Here is a 22,091-nt window from a genome sequence, read left to right as displayed (position 1 = left end):
GGAAAATCCCTCTATCATCATATTCTGCAGAAAATCGCACCGTCTTAGCCACGTAGTCAATAACGGCACGATATGACGATGGCCAGTCCATTCCAAAAGTAACATCAAACGCCACCATAGGAAAAATAATAAGATCAGCAAAATATATTTTCTCATTTACTTGTACTGTACATCCTTTAAGAATACTAGAAGGCCATATTTAGTCTCCCGATGGCAACAAAATACTATAGTGAAGGGGTTCATAAGAAGGAACAACATTCAATGAGCGCAAGAAAAAATTTCAGACATAAAGGAATGTGTAGCACCAGTGTCAATCAATATAATAGCGGCCTTGCCCAAAATTAAGATAGTACCTGATGTAACAGAAGAATCAGGATTCACGACTTCTTTGGTCATTGTGAAGATTCTGCCTTGAACCCTATCCTTCCCTTTCACACCCTTTACTGGACAGTTTATGATGACATGACTAACACCTCCAAAACGAAAGCATCGATTACTTCCAACCAAACACTCACATGTATGCATTTTGCCAGATTTTGGACATACATGTCGATCATATGCAGGCGGTGGCATAGGAGCTTCGGGTCGATGCTCCTCTTTCTCTTTTCCTCTGAACTTACCCTTACCTTTCCATCCAGATCCTTGGCCCTTAGTTGAAGAATCTTGGCGCCTCAACTGTCTTTCTCTTTCAATTTCCTTCTCGTCCTGATCGGCTGTTAGGATCGGTTGATTGGTTGAGATGTGTTTAGAAGGGGGGTTGAATAAACACTCACGATTTTTTTATCTTTTCGAATAAAGTGTCATTTTTGTGACAAACTGAAACTAGGAATCTTGACAATCAATAATAATCAGTTTAACTGATAACAGTTGCGGAAATAAATTGACTGAAAGATAGAAAAATAACTGAAGTAAAAACACACAAAGATTTATGGATGTTCGGAGATTTATATTACTCCTACGTCACCCCTTTTATCACAAGGGTAGGATATGAACTAAAAGACTTTGATCGATACAAAACTTGTACAGACCCACTTCAGTTTGGACTTAACAATGCCAAAGCAGAAACTCTTAGTTTACAAAATATCTCACAGTTCTTCGACTAATATTAGCAATACTGATCTAGTTAAAGATCAAATAAACAACAAAAAAGTTCGTGCTTATGAGCTTGAAAAGTAGCCTCAAATGATACAATTATATCTGATAAGTGTGAGAGATAATTTCAGCAGGATAACAACAATCTTAATGAAATAGTAGTTCGATAATGTTTTCAACTGTTTCCCTTCTTCTATTTATAGGCATCCCTTCAACGGTAATATTAAATGAAATTTGAATATTTTTATCCCTTCTGACATTCGTACATTGTAGCTCTATTGTGGCGTTCCTACTATCTGTTGCAGTCTACTTTGTACTGATGTTGGTTGAATGTCCTTTTCAACAACTGATGACGTGTACAGCTGAATGATCAGCTGATAAGCAATCCCTGGTAAGCTCACGCCTGAATATATCAACTTATCAGTTTCCAACTGATCCGTCGGTTGTCTTTGTAAGTTTAGTTCAGCTGGTTTCAGTTGTCTTCGATAAACTGCGCATTAATCTTCAGTTAGGCAACTGTCAGTTGATTTTTGTAGTTCAGTTACTTCAAGCTACTCGATCTTGTCAAACAACCGAAATTAAGTTTCCAACAATTTCCTCCTTTTTGGTGTTTGACAAAACTTGTAAAGTATGAACTGATCCACTGAACTCAAAAATATTCTTCGAACTCGTTGTAGATAAAATAATTCTTCTAATGTACAAATTCGTACAAAATATAAAAGAATAAAGAATTTCTGTCATAGTCTTCAACAAATAACTAAAGTCAGTTGATCTTTACTTCTTCTTCTTTCTTTTATCTTCTCCTTTCTGATTTTTAACTCTTCTATCCCTCATATTTGCCCTTTTTTGTCAAGCACATCAACTTTCTTGGATAAAATTCGAACATCAGCTACGATATCTGATACAGCATTCATCATAATGTATTGCAGAATATCAATACTTTTGGTGACTGTAATATCCAGAAAATCAAAGCATCTGCCGACTAATGCTTGAGTTTGAAAATGAGATTCAGTCGACAGTCTGTCTTTCTTGATTTCTTCCATCTGGAGAAAGAGAGAAATCACATTCTGATTGATTAGATTTAGTCTGTTCGAGGTAAACTCATTGTTTGAGTTAAGCTTCAATGAGTGCGCAAGCTGAGTTGACTGTATTTCAGAAATAGCATTCATCATACTGACGAGGTTGGTCTGAACAGTCTGAATTTCTTCAAACAGGGCATCAGTATCTGAAATACCAGGAGACATGGCTTCGGAAGTTTTTGGAATATGCACCCGTTCCTGTTGAGTAAAGACAACCATAGTGTCGTCAGTTGCTTCGGATTCATGCGTCACCATTCCTGAAATATTTTCAGTTGTATGTTTCTGTTGGGGCTGGGGAGGAGAAGAGACAATTGGAAGAACAAAGTAGTAGAAGGTTCTTCAATTTGTTGTTCATTTGGGACAGTAAATTGTTCAGTTTGTTTCACAGCTGATTCCAAAACTTGTTCTTCAGTCACTTGAATGACTGGCTCTTCAGCTGACACTTCTTCAGTTGTAACTGAGTGCAGCTGAGCCTCTTCAGTTGTAACTGAGTGCAGCTGAGCCTCTTCAGTTTGTTCAAAATCCGCTTGTTCAGTCATGACAACTGACTGAACGGGCTCTTTAGTTTCTCCCAAAATAGCCTTGTCGGCTGGTTCTTCAGAAATAACAGCTTGATCGGCTTGTTCCTCAGTCAAGACAGTATCTTCAACTAATTTCGATGTTTCCAGCTGAATATCAGAAATAACTGACTTGATGACCTCATCAAGATTGGCCAATATTAATGCAGCTTCAGAATAAAGCTTCGGATCAGCAGTTGAGGAGGGAGGTATTTTTAAAAAAATTACTTTTAACAGCGCACAGATACATGCACGCTGTTAATAATACTATTAACGGCGTGCTTTTATTGTGCGCTGCGAAAATTGCATAGGTTATTAACAGCTCACATATAACTGCACGATGTTGTTTATATAATTTAATAACAGCATACATAAATGCATGCTGCGGATATTACTATCCGCAGCGTGCTTTTAATGTACTCCGTTATTTCTGTCAAGTGCAACAATATTAAAAGCGCACATATGGGTGCACGCCGTTAAAAGTCCTATTGGCAGCGTGCTTTTAATGCACACCGTTGATGACATGCTGCGGAAAATCATTTTTCATGTAGTGGAGGGTCGTACATCCTTTTGTCGCGCATAAGAGTGAGTAAAACGCATGTCCTTGTGCATGGGCCGTAGATGTTGGTCTACTAGGTTCCGAAGGGTTCGGTCTAGGTCCTAGGATGGTTGTTTAGGGTCTGGAGGTGCCGGTTGAGGGCTAGGCTCGAAGGAACTCTTGAATGGTTAGGGCTAGGGTTTGGAAAAATAAGCAAGAAATATCTAGAAGCATTCTAGGCGTTTTCAAGAGTCTAAATTGGCGTGAATTGGGTTGAAAAATGGTTGGTTAAGTGTTAGTAAGCTATGGTGAAAGTTTGGTTAAATTGCAAGTTGATACGAGTTAAAACCGAGATTTCAGATCAAGTTTTAAAACCAATTACGAATTTAGTCAAGGAGTTTGAGTTTACGTCTAAGAAATGTTTATGGGTGAATTTAAGGTGTTATGGTAAGTTTGGATGGATTCGGGTCGTCATTTTAGGGTCCAAGTGTAAAATGGTTAAGTTTGTGTTTCAGGGGTAAAATGGTCATTTCGCACCAAAATTACGTTAGCAGTCCTAGCAGTGTCCTGAATGATGTAAAGAATATTAAAATATATATTTTGAAAGATTTTGGAGTTTTCTGATGAAAATTGTAAAATGTTAAAGAATAAGTTGCATGTTTGGTTTAAAGAAAATGTTATATGAATGAATTTTTATAAGCGATAGATATGATAAAACATTTTGAAGGAGGTGATCTAATTGTTACTAATATGAATATGATATAACACGATGACATGTAAGGCCAAGTCTTAGTTGACGGATGAGAGTGTCGCTGATGTCCCCGCCGCCTGGCACCATGGTAATACGTAAGATTGATCAATCGACCAACAGTTGATATGAAAGTCACAATTAATTATCTGAATTCATCTAAGGGGAAAACGTATATGCATATGTATATGATAAAAGGAAAATCATATGATGAAAGAAAAGGTTTAAGTTTATGCATGTCATGACAAAGTTATTTTTATTAAAAATATTTTCACTGTTGCATGTGGATGTATACGTATTATTTGTTAATATGGTTAAGGCTGCTGAGTCAATAGACTCACTAGGTGTAAATGATGGAGATGAGGATTTTGATGTTGAGACAGGAGGGTTGAATTGTGGGGACCCGGACGCTAATCAAATTCTTAATCATCATTAGGATCAATTTACAAATCAAGTAATTTGGGTCATAAAAAAAAATTTCTTTAAATGCGGAATGTAATGGAATATAACTAATATACATACTCGTATAAAATAAAGTACAAGCCCTGTACAGTCTACATTCAATAAAAACTAAGGTTTAACAACTAATTATCAAGTGTTCAAACCCTATCTTTAATCCAAGTCCGTAGTCTCCACTCTAATCATGATCTCTCTCTCTTCTTGTCTTGACCCTGATCCTGTCCCACCTGTTTTCATGCACACATACAAACAAGACAACGGCCGGATAACTCCGGTGAGAATTATATTCTCAGTATAAATCATGTATACATGCATTTCATATAAACAATATAAAGGCATGAAATAAACATTCATAACATGTATCAAAATCAGAAACATGAATCAATATAAACTTTGAATATAACATGTATCAAATCCGACACATGAATCAACACAAACTCTGAATCACACTCAGTGACTCCTGGACTCTGACTCGACTCGTCCTAATCTAGGGATCCCGATCGAAATAAGAACATACACCCACCTACACTCTCGATCGGGGTGGTGGCATGTTCTTATTCACGGACTTTGGCTCTTTCCATATCGAACAACAGTAATAGAAGAAACCCCAATTCTATCCACTCCGATATAGACAAACGTCCGGCGTCTTGGCGAATCAGCCACAGACTGGGCCTATCGACCCTGGCGTCCATATCAACATCAGTAATAGAAGAAACTCCAATTCTATCCACGTCAATATAGCCAAACCTCGGTGACAATGTGCAATGGGCTAGTGACGATTCCATCACAATCAGGCACCTCTGTCACGAGATCAAATGTGTACGACTAGGCATATCCGCCTATGACTCAACACATACATTGTCTATAAATCCATAGACTAAAGATATCAATCATATTCAATTGCAAATAACAATGCAATAACATAAAGTATGTGATTTTGGAAAACTCAAGTCGAATCCAACTCGAGTTGTGCAATCCCGCATCAACATCAATTTATACCTTTCGTTTCGTTCTGTCGATCAGACTCTGTCGAAGTCTTGAACTCTCTGCCTATCAATATAAATCTGGCAACAACAATATCAATACATTGTATCAATGTATATCTCAATTCAGGACCTGTTCTGATCGATACTAACCTTAAAACATATTCTGATCAATGTCACGATCGAACGATACAATCATAATCAGTACTAAATCTGATTGATATCAATCTACTGATATTTCAACGGCATAATCATACAGTCTCGATAATCCCGTCAATTTCAATATCACAGATATATTATCACGAGACATAAACGATATCGATACAACTCATAATCCCATCAATAACAGATCATAATCTCAAATTTGTACAATCTCAGTCATATCATTTCAGAAAATCATAACAATTACATAAACAGTCTGTTCTTCGATCTAACTTCAATTATATACTGAGCAGTATATCCAGGACACAATATATCAGTCAAATTATAATTCCCCCAATATCATAATTCCAAACGATATCAGAATTTAATAAAACTTACGTCCCGTTGTAGCTGTTGTTGCTAGGAACACGGTACTGAAGTCAGATTGAAAATCAGCCGGTTGGATTTCACGTAACTCACAATTCTACGTACGGAACTTGAAGCTTCTTCTTCCTTCCTCGTTTCCCTTCTCTTTGTTGCTGAGGAAGGAATGATTTATATATATATATATACATACACGTTGCATGGATGAACCAAGTGTCGATTTTTCCTTCTGCACTCACATATGCGCGCCCAAGCCCCGCGCATATGCGCGAGACCTATTATCTCGGCGCTTGTGTCTCGGTCACTCGCGCATATGCGCGCCCCATCGTCGCGCATATGCGCGAGACCTACTGTCTCGTGCACACACACACTCGCGCATATGCGCGCCTCCACGCCGCGCATATGCACCCAACACTCTGGACTCGAATTCCACCTTGTGCACAGCTCGCGCATATGGGCGACCACTTCTCGCGCATATGCGCCAGGTCTTCTGCCACCCACGCGCATATGCGCGGCTCCTTGTCGCGCATATGCGCGAGGTGCTCTGCCCTCGCACATATTTCGTGTTTTCTCCCGTCTTTTTCGGTCTAATCTTTCCCGTTTATAATCACATTAATTATCCCCAAATTATTTCAGATCAACAAGATAGAATTCTCGGGCCTTACATGTATGACTGAACCTAGGGATGTAAACGATCTAATCCAAACCAAACAGTATCAGGTTTGTTTGGCTCGTTTAAGATTATTTGAGGCTCGGGCTCGATTCGAGCTTCTAATATCAGGATCAAGCTCGATTTGTCTTGAAATTACTAATCTTGGGAAAAGCTCGAGCTCGGCTCGTTAAAAGCTCGTTTACCATGTTAATCAAGCCGAGATCGAGCTTGATTCATTAATAGCTCGTTTATCATGTTTAACAAGTCTGGCTTGAGCTCGGCTCATTTTCGAGCTCGTAAAGAATAGAATTGAGCTCTATTTTGAGCTTGTTAAAAATTAAATATATCTATGAACTAATTTTAAATAAAACATAAAAATATAAATTTATTTATAAATAACCTAAACGACAAAAATAATAACTAAAAAAACTTAAACTCAATATATTATTGAACATCCCAAAATAATATAGTAATCTAACAAATGAGCCAAGATCGAGCCGACGAGCAACCTAAACGAGTCAAGCTCGAGCTCGAGCTTACGAGCCACCTAAATAAGCCCAGCTCGAGCTCGCGAGTCTATTATCGAACATGTTGACGAGCATATTATCGAACATGTTTGCGAGCACACGAGTCGAATATTCTTAGGCTTGAGCTTGGTTTGATTACATTTTTGAGCTCGAAATCGCTTGAGCTTGGCTAGATATGATTAACAAACGAACTCAAATGAGCTTTTTATCAAGCCGAGCTCCGAATAGCTCGCAAACGGCTTTGTTCATTTACATCACTAACTGAATGGGCTGGGCGGATGGTGCACTAACCCGAGTACCTATGCCTTGCTAGTTTTCCGCACTATGATGATTTTACATCACTTTAAAGATTTTCATGACTTTTTGATGTAAGAGTGGTTTTTGAGAGGAGTTTGACGTATATGCTACTTTTGAAAAATGCTAGTTTTAGATTTGGTTTGATGTTTGCGATTTTATGATTTTCAGTGTACTTTTGGAATTTTGAGTAAAATAAATGTTGAGTTTATTTTAGTGGTGCAAAAAGTATATATATTTTTATATGTATGATTCGGTCTTTTGGTTTTAAAAAGAAAAAAATTTCTAGTACATTTTAAAAAAAAACGAGTTAAAGACGTTTCAACTTAATCATGGAGATCCTGGGTTCAAATGTTGGGGAAGGCGAAATAAACCACTTTTCCAGTGGTGGGATATTCTATGAGTGATGGTGCATGGGCATGGGCTACGGCTCATACTAGACCATCCTAACGACTCATGACCAGTACTGGTGCATGAGTATGGGCTAAGGCTCATGTTGGTTAAGCCTAATGGCCCATGATCGTTACAAAAAAGGTTAAGCCTGGAGGTCTTGTGTTCAAGTGTTGGGGAAGGCGAAAGAAACCACTTTCGAAAGGTGGGATATTCTATGAGTGACGGTGCTGGGCATGCGCTACGACTAGATTCCTTTGTTCAAGTGTTGGGGAAGGCAAAAGAAACCACTTTTCAGAGATGAGATATTCTATGAGTGATGATGCATGGACATGGGCTACGACTCATGCTGGACCATCCTAACGACTCATGACCAGTAGTGGTGCATGTATATGGGCTAAGGCTCATGTTTGTTCAGCCTAATGACCCATGATCGTTACCCACCGCTTACACCCCCCCAAATTTTTGTGTTGGGATCGGGTCAGTGTTTAGAGATAGTGAATAAACTCTTTTACCGTTTCTTGATTTCGAACTGTTCTTAACAATTTCCATGATGTGAAGAAGTATTCTTGAACAGCAAGACTTGTTGAACTAGTAAAAAGTGTTATTGTGAAAACTGTCTGGCCTGACTAATGAAAGATTTTATTTGACAGTTTAACAATAAATGGCTTGAAATGGTCTTCGCAGGAATGCAAATGCGTAATGTAATGATATAAATTTTCTTATGAATGTTTGGAGATAAAACTCTTATATCATCCCTTCTTCCAATTAGGAAGGTTTTCACTAAAAGATTTTGGTTTTACAATGTCTTGTAACAACCCACTTCAGTTAGGATTGATCACTGCCTAATTGAAATTATTAATGATCAATTTACAACTCTGGATATTTAAAAACCTTTGGTTCACCTAGACAACATATATAAAACCCAATGGTCAGACTTTATGGCTTTTGTTGTTGATGTAGCATAGATTGATCTTTGATGATTTAATATGATTCTGATAAGCAAGAGATTGATTGAGCAGCTAGAAATCGAAAGATTAAATGCACTCGATATCTTTGAAATATGCAGGCTTGAGAATAATTGTGATTGGTCGAGAGAGTTATTCATGTTTGAAATCTGCATATTTATAGTTGTAAATCTCTAACGGTCAGATTTGTTCTTCAACGATCATCTGTATTATTTTCCGATATAAAGTATGTGTCACTTTTATATCATTAATGCTATGTGTGCAATTGTGATTTCAAATCATTTGCTTTCCATAAAACTGACACGCCATGTCTAAATTAGGTACTGAAGAGGAGGGAGACACGAACCTTATCACCGGTAACTTAGTTATTTAATGTTTTTATATTGCTTTTTATGCATGAAATGTTAAATTGGTTATTAGAATTGATTTGGGAAGAAGGATAACCTAGTGGAATTAGGTTGTATGCTCTACCTTAGATGAAATTAAGGAATGATTTTAGAAACCATAGAAATTGGTATTGATATTTGTGTCTTAATTTATGTGAAGGATATAATAATTCCAAATAAAAGTTTCATGGCCAAAAAATTGAGAAGAATCGAAATCAAGGGCATAAAGTTGAAGTTTCAAATTTTGAGGGTCTAATATGCAATTTCCGAAATTTTGGGGCAATTATACTAATTCTCGAAAATGTAAGGACCAAAATGTAAAAATTTCGAAAATAAGAGGATAGAATGTAATTAACCTTAATCTAAGGGCTAAATTATAATTTCTGAAAGTTTAAGGATTAAAATGCAATTTCTGAAAATTGAGGGACCAAAATTGTAAATTTCGAGAATTTAAGGGGTCAATTTGTAATTTTCAAAAAATTTCTGGGGACTAAAATGTAAATTTCGAAGAATTGAAGGGTCAAATGGCAATTAATCAAAAATTAGGGGGGGGGGATTATGAATTTTCCTAGTAACAATAGGATCCAATCAATCTTCTTCATGAAATTTTGGGAAATAAATTGTACAAATTCCTTAAGCTTCAACACGAATAATCTAAAATGTTTTCGCCACAGGGAGGATATTCATTCTAGGAGTAGCTACCTATGCACTGCTAGATTCGGGAGCTACGCACTCTTTCATATACGAGACTTTCATTAATCGACTGAATATGGTTCCTGAGGATATGAGATTGGGTTTCAAGGTTTCTATTCCTTCCGGTGACCAAATAATTACAACTAGTATTGCGAAGAATCTGGAGCTTTGTTTATTTAATGATTTGTTTCGGGCAGATCTTATCATACTCCTTATGCCTGAATTTGACATCATACTCAGTATAGATTGGTTATCAGCTAATGGAGCCTCGATAGATTTTCGTCAGAGATAAGTGTCTATTCGATCGGCTAATGGGAATTCTTTTGTCTTTGAGGCGGCGAGGAACAAGCAAATGCCGCACATTATCTCTTGTATGTGTGCAAGGAAGCTTATTAAAAGAGGGTGTCAAGCTTTTCAAGCATATGTCACTACACCACATGCTCCTATCAGTCAGAAGTTAGAGGATGTTGATATTGTCAGAGACTTTCCTTGTGTCTTTTCCGAGGACTTTTCTGGCATTCCACCCGACCGTGAGGTGGAATTTTCTGTTGAGTTGATGTCGGGCACATTACCTATTTCTAAATCACCGTATCGTTTAGCACCCGCTGAAATGAAAGAATTAAAAGATCAAATCAAAGAATTTCTAGAAAAGGATTTTATTTGCCCTAATTACTCTCCGTGGGGCGCACCAGTATTATTTGTGAAGAAGAATGATGGTAGTATGCGACTCTATATTGACTATCGAGAGCTGAATAGAGTTACCGTCAAGAACAAGTATCATTTACCAAGAATTGAAGATTTATTTGATCAGTTGCAAGGAGCATCGATATTCTCGAAGATTGATCTTCGTTCTGAATAGCATCAGTTGAAAGTGAAAGAGGCGGATGTTCATAAGATAGCGTTCAGAACTCGTTATGGGCATTATGAATTTATGGTCATGCCATTCGGTCTGACCAATGCGCCAGCGATCTTCATGGATCTCATGAATCGCGTATTTCAGCTGTATCTAGATCAATTCGTGATTGTGTTCATTGATGATATTTTGATCTACTCCAAGAGCAAAGAGGAACACAGCTAGCATTTGAGGACGGCATTGCAAGTACTGCAAGATAGAAAGTTGTTTGCAAAATTCAGCAAGTGCGAGTTTTAGCTTGAGAGAGTGGCATTCTTAGGCCACATCATTTCTAGAGATGGAGTGGAAGTTGATCCGAGTAAAGTAGAGGCAGTGAGAGAGTGGCCAGTACCGAAGAGCGTAACCGAGATTCGTAGTTTCTTGGGACTATTTGGCTATTATGGAAATTTTATTCAAGGATTCTCATCTATTGCAGTACCTTTGACCTCCTTGACAAAGAAGAATGCAAAGTTTATATGGGGATCCGAGTACCAAGATATTTTTGACAAGTTGAAGCAAGCCTTGATTACAGCGCCAGTGTTATCTATGCCATCGGGGCAAGGAGACTATGTTCTGTATACCGACGCTTCTAAACTTGGGTTGGGCGCAATTCTGATGCAAAATGACCGAGTTATAGCCTATGCGTCGAGACAATTGAAAGTTCACGAGAAAAACTACCCTACTCATGATCTTGAGCTTGCAGCGGTAGTTTTTGCATTGAAAATTTGGAGACATTACTTATTTGGGGAGAAGTGCAAGATTTTCACCGACCATAAAAGTCTGAAATAATTCTCACCTAAAAAGAATTGAATATGAGACATCGGCGATGGCTTGAATTAGTGAAAAACTATGATTGTTAGATTAGTTATCATCCGAGAAAAACTAATGTAGTGGCAGACGCATTGAGTCGAAAGGCAGCAGTTATTACTCATTTATCACTTCAACAACCGTTGTAGTCCGAGATACAGCGGTTTGAGCTTACACTATATGCTAAGGGCGAGGCCCCTAATCTTGCCACCTTGACAGTTCAGTCGACTTTGAGAGACAGAATCCGTGAGGGATAGTCTACTGATGAACAATTGCAAAAGTGGAGATTGAGAGATGAAGCAAAGGGCGAGAAGTTATATTCTGAGGTGGATGGTATAGTTCGTTATCAAAATCGTTTATGGGTTCCTAGTGACGATCTTTGAGAGATCTCATTATGAAGGAAGCTTATGACACACCATATTTCATTCATCCGGTAAGCAAGAAGATGTAAAAAGATTTGCAGTTGTTATATTGATGGCCAGGCATGAATAGAGATATCCTGCAATTTGTATCCGAGTGTTTGACATGTCAACATGTTAAAGCAAAGCATCAGAGGCCAGCGGGAAAGCTTAAGCTACTTCCTATTCCCGAGTGAAAATGAGAAAATATAACTATGAATTTCGTTGTGGGATTGCCAAGGACTATTAAAGGATATAATGCTATATGAGTGATAGTGGATCGTCTTACGAAATCAGCGCATTTTCTACCTATCAAGATGACATTCATCATGACACAATATGCAGAGTTATACATTCGAGAGATAGTTCGCCTGCATGAGATTCCTGTATCTATTATTTCTGATAGAGATCCAAGATTTACATCGTCTTTCTGGAAGAGTCTGCATGTAGCGATGGGGACCAAATTATTATTCAGTACAACATTACATCCTCAAACCGATGGTCAGTCAGAGAGGGTTATTCCAATTTTAGAAGATCTACTGCGAGCTTGTGTGATCGATTTCCAAGGAAGTTGGGAACCAAAATTACCTCTAGTGGAGTTCACCTACAATAATAATTATCAATCATCTATTTGGATGGCTCCTTTTGAGGCACTTTATGGAAGAAAATGTAGATCTCCTATTCATTGGGACGAGGTTGGTGAAATAAGAGAAATTGGTCCGTACTTGACAGAAGAGACCGTCGAGCTAGTAGTCAAAATTCGAGATAGAATGAAGACTGCACAAAGCCGACAGAAAAGTTATGCTGACAAGAGACGAAGTGACCTAGAATTTGCAGTGGGAGACAATGTATTTGCGAAAATAGCACCTATGAAGGGAGTTATGCGATTTGACAAGAAAGGCAAACTTAGTCCAAGATTCATAGGGCCGTTTGAGATTTTGGAGAGAATTGGACACTAGCCTATAGAGTGGCATTGCCACCGATGCTTTCTGGAGTACACAATGTATTTCATATCTCGATGCTGCTAAAGTACATGTTGAACCCATCACATGTACTAAATCATGAACCTTTGCAATGAACTCCAAATATGACTTATGAAGAAAGACCTGTCCAAATCTTGGGTAGGCAAGAAAAAAGACTCTGAAACAAAGTCATTCCAATGGCCAAGGTCAAGTGGTTGAATCTGTCGGAGGAATAAGCTACTTGGGAAACCGAGAGGGACTTGAGGAGTCGCTATCCAGAGCTATTCGGTAAGTTCTAATTTCGAGTACGAAATTTTATTTAAGGTGGGGGAGGAATTGTAAGGTCCAAAATTAAGACGACGTAATCCAACTGCATGCAAATCTAGGGAGAAAATAGTTAATTAATTGATTTTAATTGCTAAATTGATTATGTGATATGTTTATATGATGTTTTAGTATTTTTTCTACTTAAATGCATTAAAATGTATTTTAAGGGTTATTCGAATTGCGATCGAGGAACGGAGACCGATGGCTGAAAAATGGAAAATAATTTTATTAAATAATTGTTTTTAATTATTTAAAATATTGTTGATGTTTTTTTTTATTTTTGAAAATAAGGAGTTTTGAGGTGATTTTATACGCCGGACGTAATTTTTATCGGTGTTGGATTTTCAACAGAAATACGAACGTTTTGACAACTCGGCTAATTATTTCACAAACTTTCCTACACGAGATATTTTAAACATGCAATAATGGGATTATTGGGCCTAACTAACCTTGTTAATGAGCCTAAGCTATGATTGGTGTTTTATTTGGTATTTAAAATACAAAACCCACCCCATAACAAACAAAAACTCACGCCCTACTCCCCTAAAACCCTCAAACTCTTTTTTCTCAAGAAACACATGGCATACACACAAGCTAGGACTCCACCCGTGAGGCTGAACGCAAGTGCAGCAGCACGCGCAGGGAAAAGGGCTTGACCAGGGGGATTCGAGCTGGGGCTAAGTTAAGTCACTAGGGTCCTAAGAGGGTGCACAAGGGTCTGGGCTCGGGGCTGGTCTAGTGGCTAGAGTCCTAGGCATGAACATAGAATCCTATCGCATTGGGGGTTTCTCGGCCATGGCATGTTCTGATGTTGTGGCTTTCGGTTCGAGCTTGGGGTTAAGTCCCAAGGGTTCTAAGGGTCCAGGAGGGTTCTTAGAGGGGCTGGTCAGGGATCGGCTCAAGGTGGTTCGAGTAAGGCTCGATGAAAAACGATTATGGCTCGAGGGTTAGTAGCTTGGTTCGAATTAAGGTTTTTTTATTTGGTTTAAAATTTGAAACATGGCTCAACGGGGGGTCGAGTCATGGTTCACGAGGGCTAATTAAATATAAAAGTCTAAGTTTTTAATTTGAGAATTTTATACTAAAGTTTGATTTAATTTGGGGTTAAATCGCATTAATATGTTATAATTAAAGAATTAATTAAAAGCCATCGATTTAAGCTAAATTAAAATATGAGAAAATTAATGTAAGCTTAAATATTTATTTGGGATGCTCTAAAGCCAACGTGATTGAGAAAATGTCAAAAACGTGAAATTTTACGTCTAGGGATAAAACTGTAATTTTACACCCGAAAATTAGTACGCCATGGCAGTATCCTGAATGTTGTTTTATATGTTAATATGATTATGTTGCATGTTTATGGAATTTTATGATGAACAATAATGTTAAAAGACATGTTGCATGCTTGGTTTAAAAGAAAAATGTTATATGCATGTTTAATTATTATAAGTGATGAAAATACGAAATGTTGAAGGAAGTAAAGTAATTGTGATTAATACGCTGATACGATGATACAATGATATGCTAATACGTAGACCAAGGCTCAGTTGACAGGTGAGAGTTTCGCTGATGTCCTCGCCGCCCAGTACTGTGGTTACATGTAGATGGATCCATCGCCCCAATACGAATACGAAAGTCACAATTAACGATCTGAATTCAAAGAAAATGAATATGATGAATAAGAATATGTTTATGATGAATATGAATAATTTTATGATAATATGAGAATGTTTATGAAAAATGTTTGTGTTTAAGTTTATGCATAATTATGAAAATGTTATTTTACGTAAAAGTATTTTCACTGTTGTATGCGATCTGTATACATATTATTTGTTATCAAGATTATGGTTTGCTGAGTCTTTAGACTCACTAGGTGTGATTGTTGCAGGTAAATATGATAATAATGATAATGGAGGTGTTGATGGTTGCTCTGACTGGACTGAAGGTTCACATAAACCAAGGACTATTGGTAGCTTTCCGAACTAGACTTATGATTATGAATTATGATTTTTAGGATTATGTTAAAGATATTTTTATGACTTTTATTATGATTTTGAGTGGTTTTTGAGAGGTTGTTAGTTTTAGCAATTTCTGGTCGACTATTTTATGATTTTAACTATTTTCTTTGATTTTCAAATATAGTTGGATATTTTATTTTTAAAATGATGTCAAAAATATTTTAAGTGTATGTGTTTCCATTCGGCCAAAATAGTTATGAGGAAAAAAAAATTCTAGTACTTATAAGAAAACGAGTAGTGGATGTTTCAGTTATATCATCCATAAAACTTCTACAAATTCTTCAATCATATCACTGAAAATACTTAACATACATCTTTGAAAAGTAGCCTGAGCATTACAGAAACCAAATGACATTATTTTAAATGCAAACGTTCCAAAAGGCAAGTGAAAGTAGTTTTTTCTTGATCTTCTAATGATATAGATATTTGATAATAGCCCGAATACCCATCGAGAAAACAGTAATAAGAATTACCTGCTACTTTTTCTAGAATTTGATCGAAAATGGTAGTGGGAAATGATCTTTTCTAGTTGAATCATTTAATTTTCTATAATCAATACACATACGCCAACTAGATGGAATCCTAGCTTGTAATAACTCTCCTTTTTACATTTTTTATAACAATGATGCCTGACTTTTTAGGTACTACTTGTGTTGGACTTATCCATTTACTATCTGATATTGGATACATAATTCCAGCATCTAATAGTTTTAATACTTCTTTCTTAACAACTTCCTTCATATGTGGATTTAACCTTCTTTATGGTTATTGATATGTTTTAGCATTTTCTTCCAAGTGAATTCAATGTGTGAAAATTAAAGGATTTATACCTTTTATATCTTTCAAAGTACATCCAATTGTATTTTTATATTTTTTAAGTAATTTAATTAAATCTTCTTCTTGATTTTGGTAAAAGAGTGGAACAAATTACAACTTGGAATATTTTATTTTCACCAAGAAATCTATATTTCAATTCTAATGGTAAAACTTTTAATTCAAGATTTGTATTATCATCTTCTTTAAAATTATTTTCAGACTCAAAAATTTCCATTGAAAAAACTTCAGATTGTTGATTTAAGTTTTCTTCTTGTATATTTTCTTCCATAATTGTTTCTATTTCATTATCATATTCATTTTCACTAAAACTTGGTTCTTTACATAAATTGAACACATTAAGTTCTAGATTCATATTTCCAAAAGATAATTTCATTATTCCATTTCGACAATTAATTAAAGCATTTGAAGTTGCGAGAAATGGTCGTCCCATTGTTACTGGAATTTAATTATGTACTTCTATTGGTTGTGCATTCAAAATATAAAATCTATAGGATATCTGAATTTATCAACTTGAACCAACACATATTCTACAATACCTATAGGTAATTTGACTGACTTATCCGCCAGTAAGAGATCAACATAAGTGGGTTTTAATTTTCCTAAATTAAGTTTTTCATAAACTGAATAAGAAAGTAAATTCACACTTGCTCTTAAATCTAACAAAACTTTTTTAATTTATTTTCTCCAATAATACATGAAATTGTTGGACAACCAGGATCTTTATATTTTAAACTAGAATTATTTTGAAGAATAGAACTTACTTGTTCAGCCAAGAATGATTTCTTCCTCACATGCAATTTGTCTTCACAATACATAAGTCTCTTAAAAAATTTTCATAGGAAGATACTTGTTTAATAGCATATAATAATGGAATATTTATCTTTACTTGTTTAAAAACTTCATAGATATCAGAATCACTTTTTTGTTTTTTTATGATTTGTTAATACATGAGGAAATGGTGGAGGTTTATTTGACTCATTTACTATTCCAGATAATTTATCATTCACCATATTATTCTTTGGAATTTAAGGCATCATCATTTTCAAAAGTATCAGGATTATCATCCTTACTCTTTGAATTTAAACGATCATTGTTTTCATTACTATATGGATCATTAACTATTTTATCACTTCTAAAGATAATAACATATTTTATTTGATCAATTTTATTATTATTTAATTCTTGATTTTGATTTTTAGGATTAGGTTGAGGTTGAGATGGAAATTTTCTTTTTCCATGAATATTAAGTGCATATGCAAATTTTGCAAGAGTTTCTTTCAAATCACTCATAGATTGATTGTTTTGAATATTGATAGACTCTTGCTTTTCAATAAATGCATCAATTACATCTTCAAAGTTTTTTCTTGGAGGTGTAACATAGGCAATATAACCTTGATGATTTTGGTTATTTTGAAAAAATTGTTGTGAAGGTTGTGCATTATTATCATTCCTCCAACTAAAATTAGGATTATTTTTCCATCCATGATTATATGATTGCAAAAAATGATCTAATGTTGGTTTTCTATAATTGTTAACATAATTTTCTTGTTAATGGAGACATTCTTTAAATGAAGGTAATGCTGGACAATCTTTTGTAGAATGATCATGTGTATCCCATATATGACAAACAATTTCTTGAATACTTTTTAATTGACCATTATTTTTCATTTCTAATGACTCAATTTTCTGTGCTAAAGATGCAAGTTTAGCTTTAATATCTATATCATTTTAAGATTATAGATACCACCTTCATTTGTTAAATTATTGATTTTAGTTGTTGATGGTTCTATTGTACCTATATTATCCCAATTTTGAGCATTTTCTGCTAATGAATCCAAATACTCCATAGCATCATTTGGGATTTTATCTTCAAAAGTTCCACTACACATGAATTCTATCATTTGCCTATCTTTAGGTATTAGACGTTCATAAAAGTGAGAAACTATTATCCATGTTTCAAAACCATGATGTGGGCATATATTAAGTAATTCTTTATATCTATCCCAACAATGATAAAATGTTTCTACTTGTTTTTGAGAAAAAAATTTAATTTGTCATTTAAAAGAGTTTGTTCTATGTGAAGGGAACAAATTTTTGAGAAATTGTTGTTGCATTTCTTCCCATGATCTTATTTAACTCGATCTCAAATTTTGTAGCCATGTTTTGTTGGAATATTTCATGTTTGTAATCTTGATTTTGATGTTAACAAAACTTGTTATTTTGTTTCTAATTATTTACCTAAGTGCGCAGGAAGCTGAAACTAATCAGGCTTCGAACTGATCAATTAAATGAGCCAAAAATGAAGCTATCGAGACGCAAAATGAAAGCGCCAACTGATCGCCCAAACTGAATCAGTTCAATTGATACATCAAAGAACAGTTCAACTGATTGTCAGCTGATAGGTGGTTCAGCAGGAGAACTTCAGAAGCCCGACCAGCTGATGAAGTGCTCAACTGATGAAGAGCTCAGCTGACCAGTTCAATGAAAGAGTGAAATCAGTTCAACTGACGAGTCAACTGATTTCACCAGCCCAACTGAAGATCAGTTCAGATGACCAACTAGGAGCATCGGTTAGGAATCAATCAATTGCATATCACGACAAGCTTATTCAATGGAATCCAGCTGTGCACACTGAGGAAAATTTATTGCACGATCAAAGGTACAATAATGGACGTTGCAACAAAGCTTAAAGATAAAATGTTCTAGCATAGATTTCAGAAAAGTCGAGAAACAAATCTCAAGGAACACATTCAAGCTGCAACGAATACAATTATTGAGTCTCACCGTACGATCAGTCTCGCCTATAATTAGAAGATCAGTGAAAACCAATATAGAGTTGTAGAACAACAAGTGTGTGGAAAAACAATAGAAAGGGAACACATATTTCATATCAGCTTACCAGAAGCAATTTGCCCAGAGGGAACACTTCATCGTGTTATTAAGCTTAGTTTAGAAACATAATTCCCTCAGTATGTGAGAACAATTTCTGATAGTGTTCATTATTGAGTTATCTTTCTCTCACACACACACACCACCACCACCCAAATACAGTCTCGCACAAAGATAATTAACTTGTGTATGTAGTCTTTGACACACATACATTAAACAAGTGTTGGTTGGAAGGTACTGCCTTCAGTCTAGTCTAGGAGTTCAGTTAGGCAGTGGGTAAGTCCTAAGCTAGGTGGGTTATTACACTTGTTGTAATTAATCAAAGTCTTCTAGTATATCCTACCCGAGGTGGTAGAAGGGGTGACGTAGGAACAGTTGAAGTCTCCGAACATCCATAAATATATCTTGTGTTTTAATTGTTTAACTACTGTTTTCAAACTTACTTGATCAGTTAGAGCATCCGTCGGTTCAGTTTTTTACCATAACTGAACTGATATATGTCACAACTGATTTTCTATATTTTCAGTTATTCAGTAATACAGGATATACAAATATATCAATGTTTCTTAACGAAAGATTATTTCGAGTGTTTTCCGCTTGATTTTAGTACCAAACTCGATTTAATTAATCGGTATAAACATTCTTAGAACACGAGCTATTGCAGCTCATTGATTTATTGTGTTCAAGGCACCTCAAGGTGCCCATCACACGATCCTTCATTTTAGATTTATCTTTTAAAGAAAAGGGAAAAGCTTTAATCGAACTATATCCATGCTATAATTTGATCATTATAAGTGTTACAAACTTTCTCAAATTCACTTAGATATAAATATGGATTTTCAGAATCTAAGCCATGAAAATTTGGTAAAAGTTAAATAATTTGAGGTTTAAAGTTGAAATTAGATACATCATGAGGAAAAACTAAACAAGATGGGGCACTAGTTCTAATAGGGTTCATATGATGCCCAAGTGTTCTTAATTGATCATGTTCTTGATTATCATCATCATCATCATCATTATCATCTTGATTATTTGAATTATCATCCACGTTTAAACTATTTTCAGTTACTCGAATAAGTCTATCACTTTTTTACGACTCCAAATACTCATACAAGTAAAAACAATACAATACTTATAAATAAAACATGAATAACAAATAAACTTAATTTATACCTCCCCGGAAACGGCGCCAAAAACTTGCTACTACTTAAATTATAATTCACGCAAGTGTAGGTTGTCTGCATGTAAGATCTATCCACAGAGAGATTATTTTAAATTTAAATTTATTAATTTATAAATTACCAAATGCAAGAATGAAGTTTATAAATAATAAATTTTTTCAAGACTCAAGGATTTATTCTTGGTTTATGTAATATTGTTTAACTAAAAGTAAAATAAAGGAAACCACCATAAATAATGGATCCAAGAAAAAGAAAATTAAATATTTAAACACATACATGAATAATATAGTTCCCACTATAAAAATATCGAATTAATCGATTTTTTATATATGATACCTATGATTATAAATATGACTGCATAAATATAAAATTGCATAAAGTAAATGTTAAATTAAAGCATTATATTTCATTTAGAACAACCGACAGAGCCAAGCTATTGCCTAAATGAAATATATGATTTAATAAGTTAGTTGCGGTAAAGTAAAAGTTAGATGCGAAAAATAAATATTAGTTGCGGTAAAGCAAAAGCTAAATGCGAAAAATAAAAGTTAGTTGCGAGAAAGTAAAAGTTAGTTGCAATAAGGTAAATATTTGTTGCAATAAAGTAAATGTTAGTTGTTAGATGTTAGTATTAAGTCATAATATTGCATTTAGAACAACCGGCAGGGTCATGCTATCGTCTAAATGAAATATATGTTTTAATTTTTTTATATAATAATAATTATAATAATAATTGATGAAATATTTATTGTATCAAAATTAAACAATAAATCAAGATAATCACTTCAATGGTATCAAGCATTTGGTGTAAATTGATGATAACAAATAATTCATTTTTATATATACAATAAAAAGAAGATTGGTGTAAATTGATGATAACAAATAATTCATTTTTATACATATAATAAAAAGAAGATAGCTAAATGAAAAGAAATATAGAAAGAATATACGAAATATAAACAATCTTACTTTACAAATAATTTGTTCACTTCACCTTGACATATTAGATTTAGCTTTCCATGAGTTTACTTTTGATCAACACTAAAATCATCACTCATATATAGTTGGGAAAGTGAAAGAAAATAAATTGGAACTTAAAAATTTTATTTCCACACTAATACACACACACACTTTATTTTACAATGGGATATGATACTCCTCAAACTAACACAAGGCCTCTATTTATAGGGCCAATGAGAGAAAAAGTCAAATTTTTTATTAATGCCATGTAGTTGTAATAGTAGGTTTTGTCTCCTCCAACTTCAATTTCATGGCCCTTCTTTGAATGCTATGATCCAAGACTTTAATCTCCGAATTTGACTTTTCTCAAAACAACAAACATGTAAGAATTGTCTGTAGATGAATTAGGCCTTTTGGTTCACTCCATTTAGTTAAAATATTGAAATAGTTATGATTTTTTTAGTATAAGCTAGTCATAGTAAAAGTAAATATGTCATCCTTTTGAAATTTGCAAAATTTGATAATCTTAATACATTTTTTAGGCATTCACGTCATCTGCAAAGTTGTAGATACTTCATCAAGGATTTCAAGCATTTTTGAATCACCTCAATTTTAATTATGTAGCTTGAGTTATCATTATTTTACCAACATGTAGAAAATCTGAAAATAAAACATATTTAGTAAGACATTTAAATATAACCAACCAATACTAAAATAACATAATTTATAATTTTAATGAAACTTAAATTTTAAAATACAAGGTTTTAACATATAGTAAATTATTGCTTTTAAGTTTCATCAGTGGTCGAACAGACACTGACCTCTGCCGGAAATCTATCGAAGCTCCATTCGAAGATAGTCAATCCATGCCCAGAATGATGTCGAACTCGGGCATCGATAACACAATTAAATTCGACTGCACAACATTC

The sequence above is a fragment of the Primulina tabacum genome, chromosome 1, assembly GCF_025594145.1.
Source record: "Primulina tabacum isolate GXHZ01 chromosome 1, ASM2559414v2, whole genome shotgun sequence".
Taxonomy (NCBI): Eukaryota; Viridiplantae; Streptophyta; class Magnoliopsida; order Lamiales; family Gesneriaceae; genus Primulina; species Primulina tabacum.
This window is presented reverse-complemented; position numbering follows the sequence as displayed.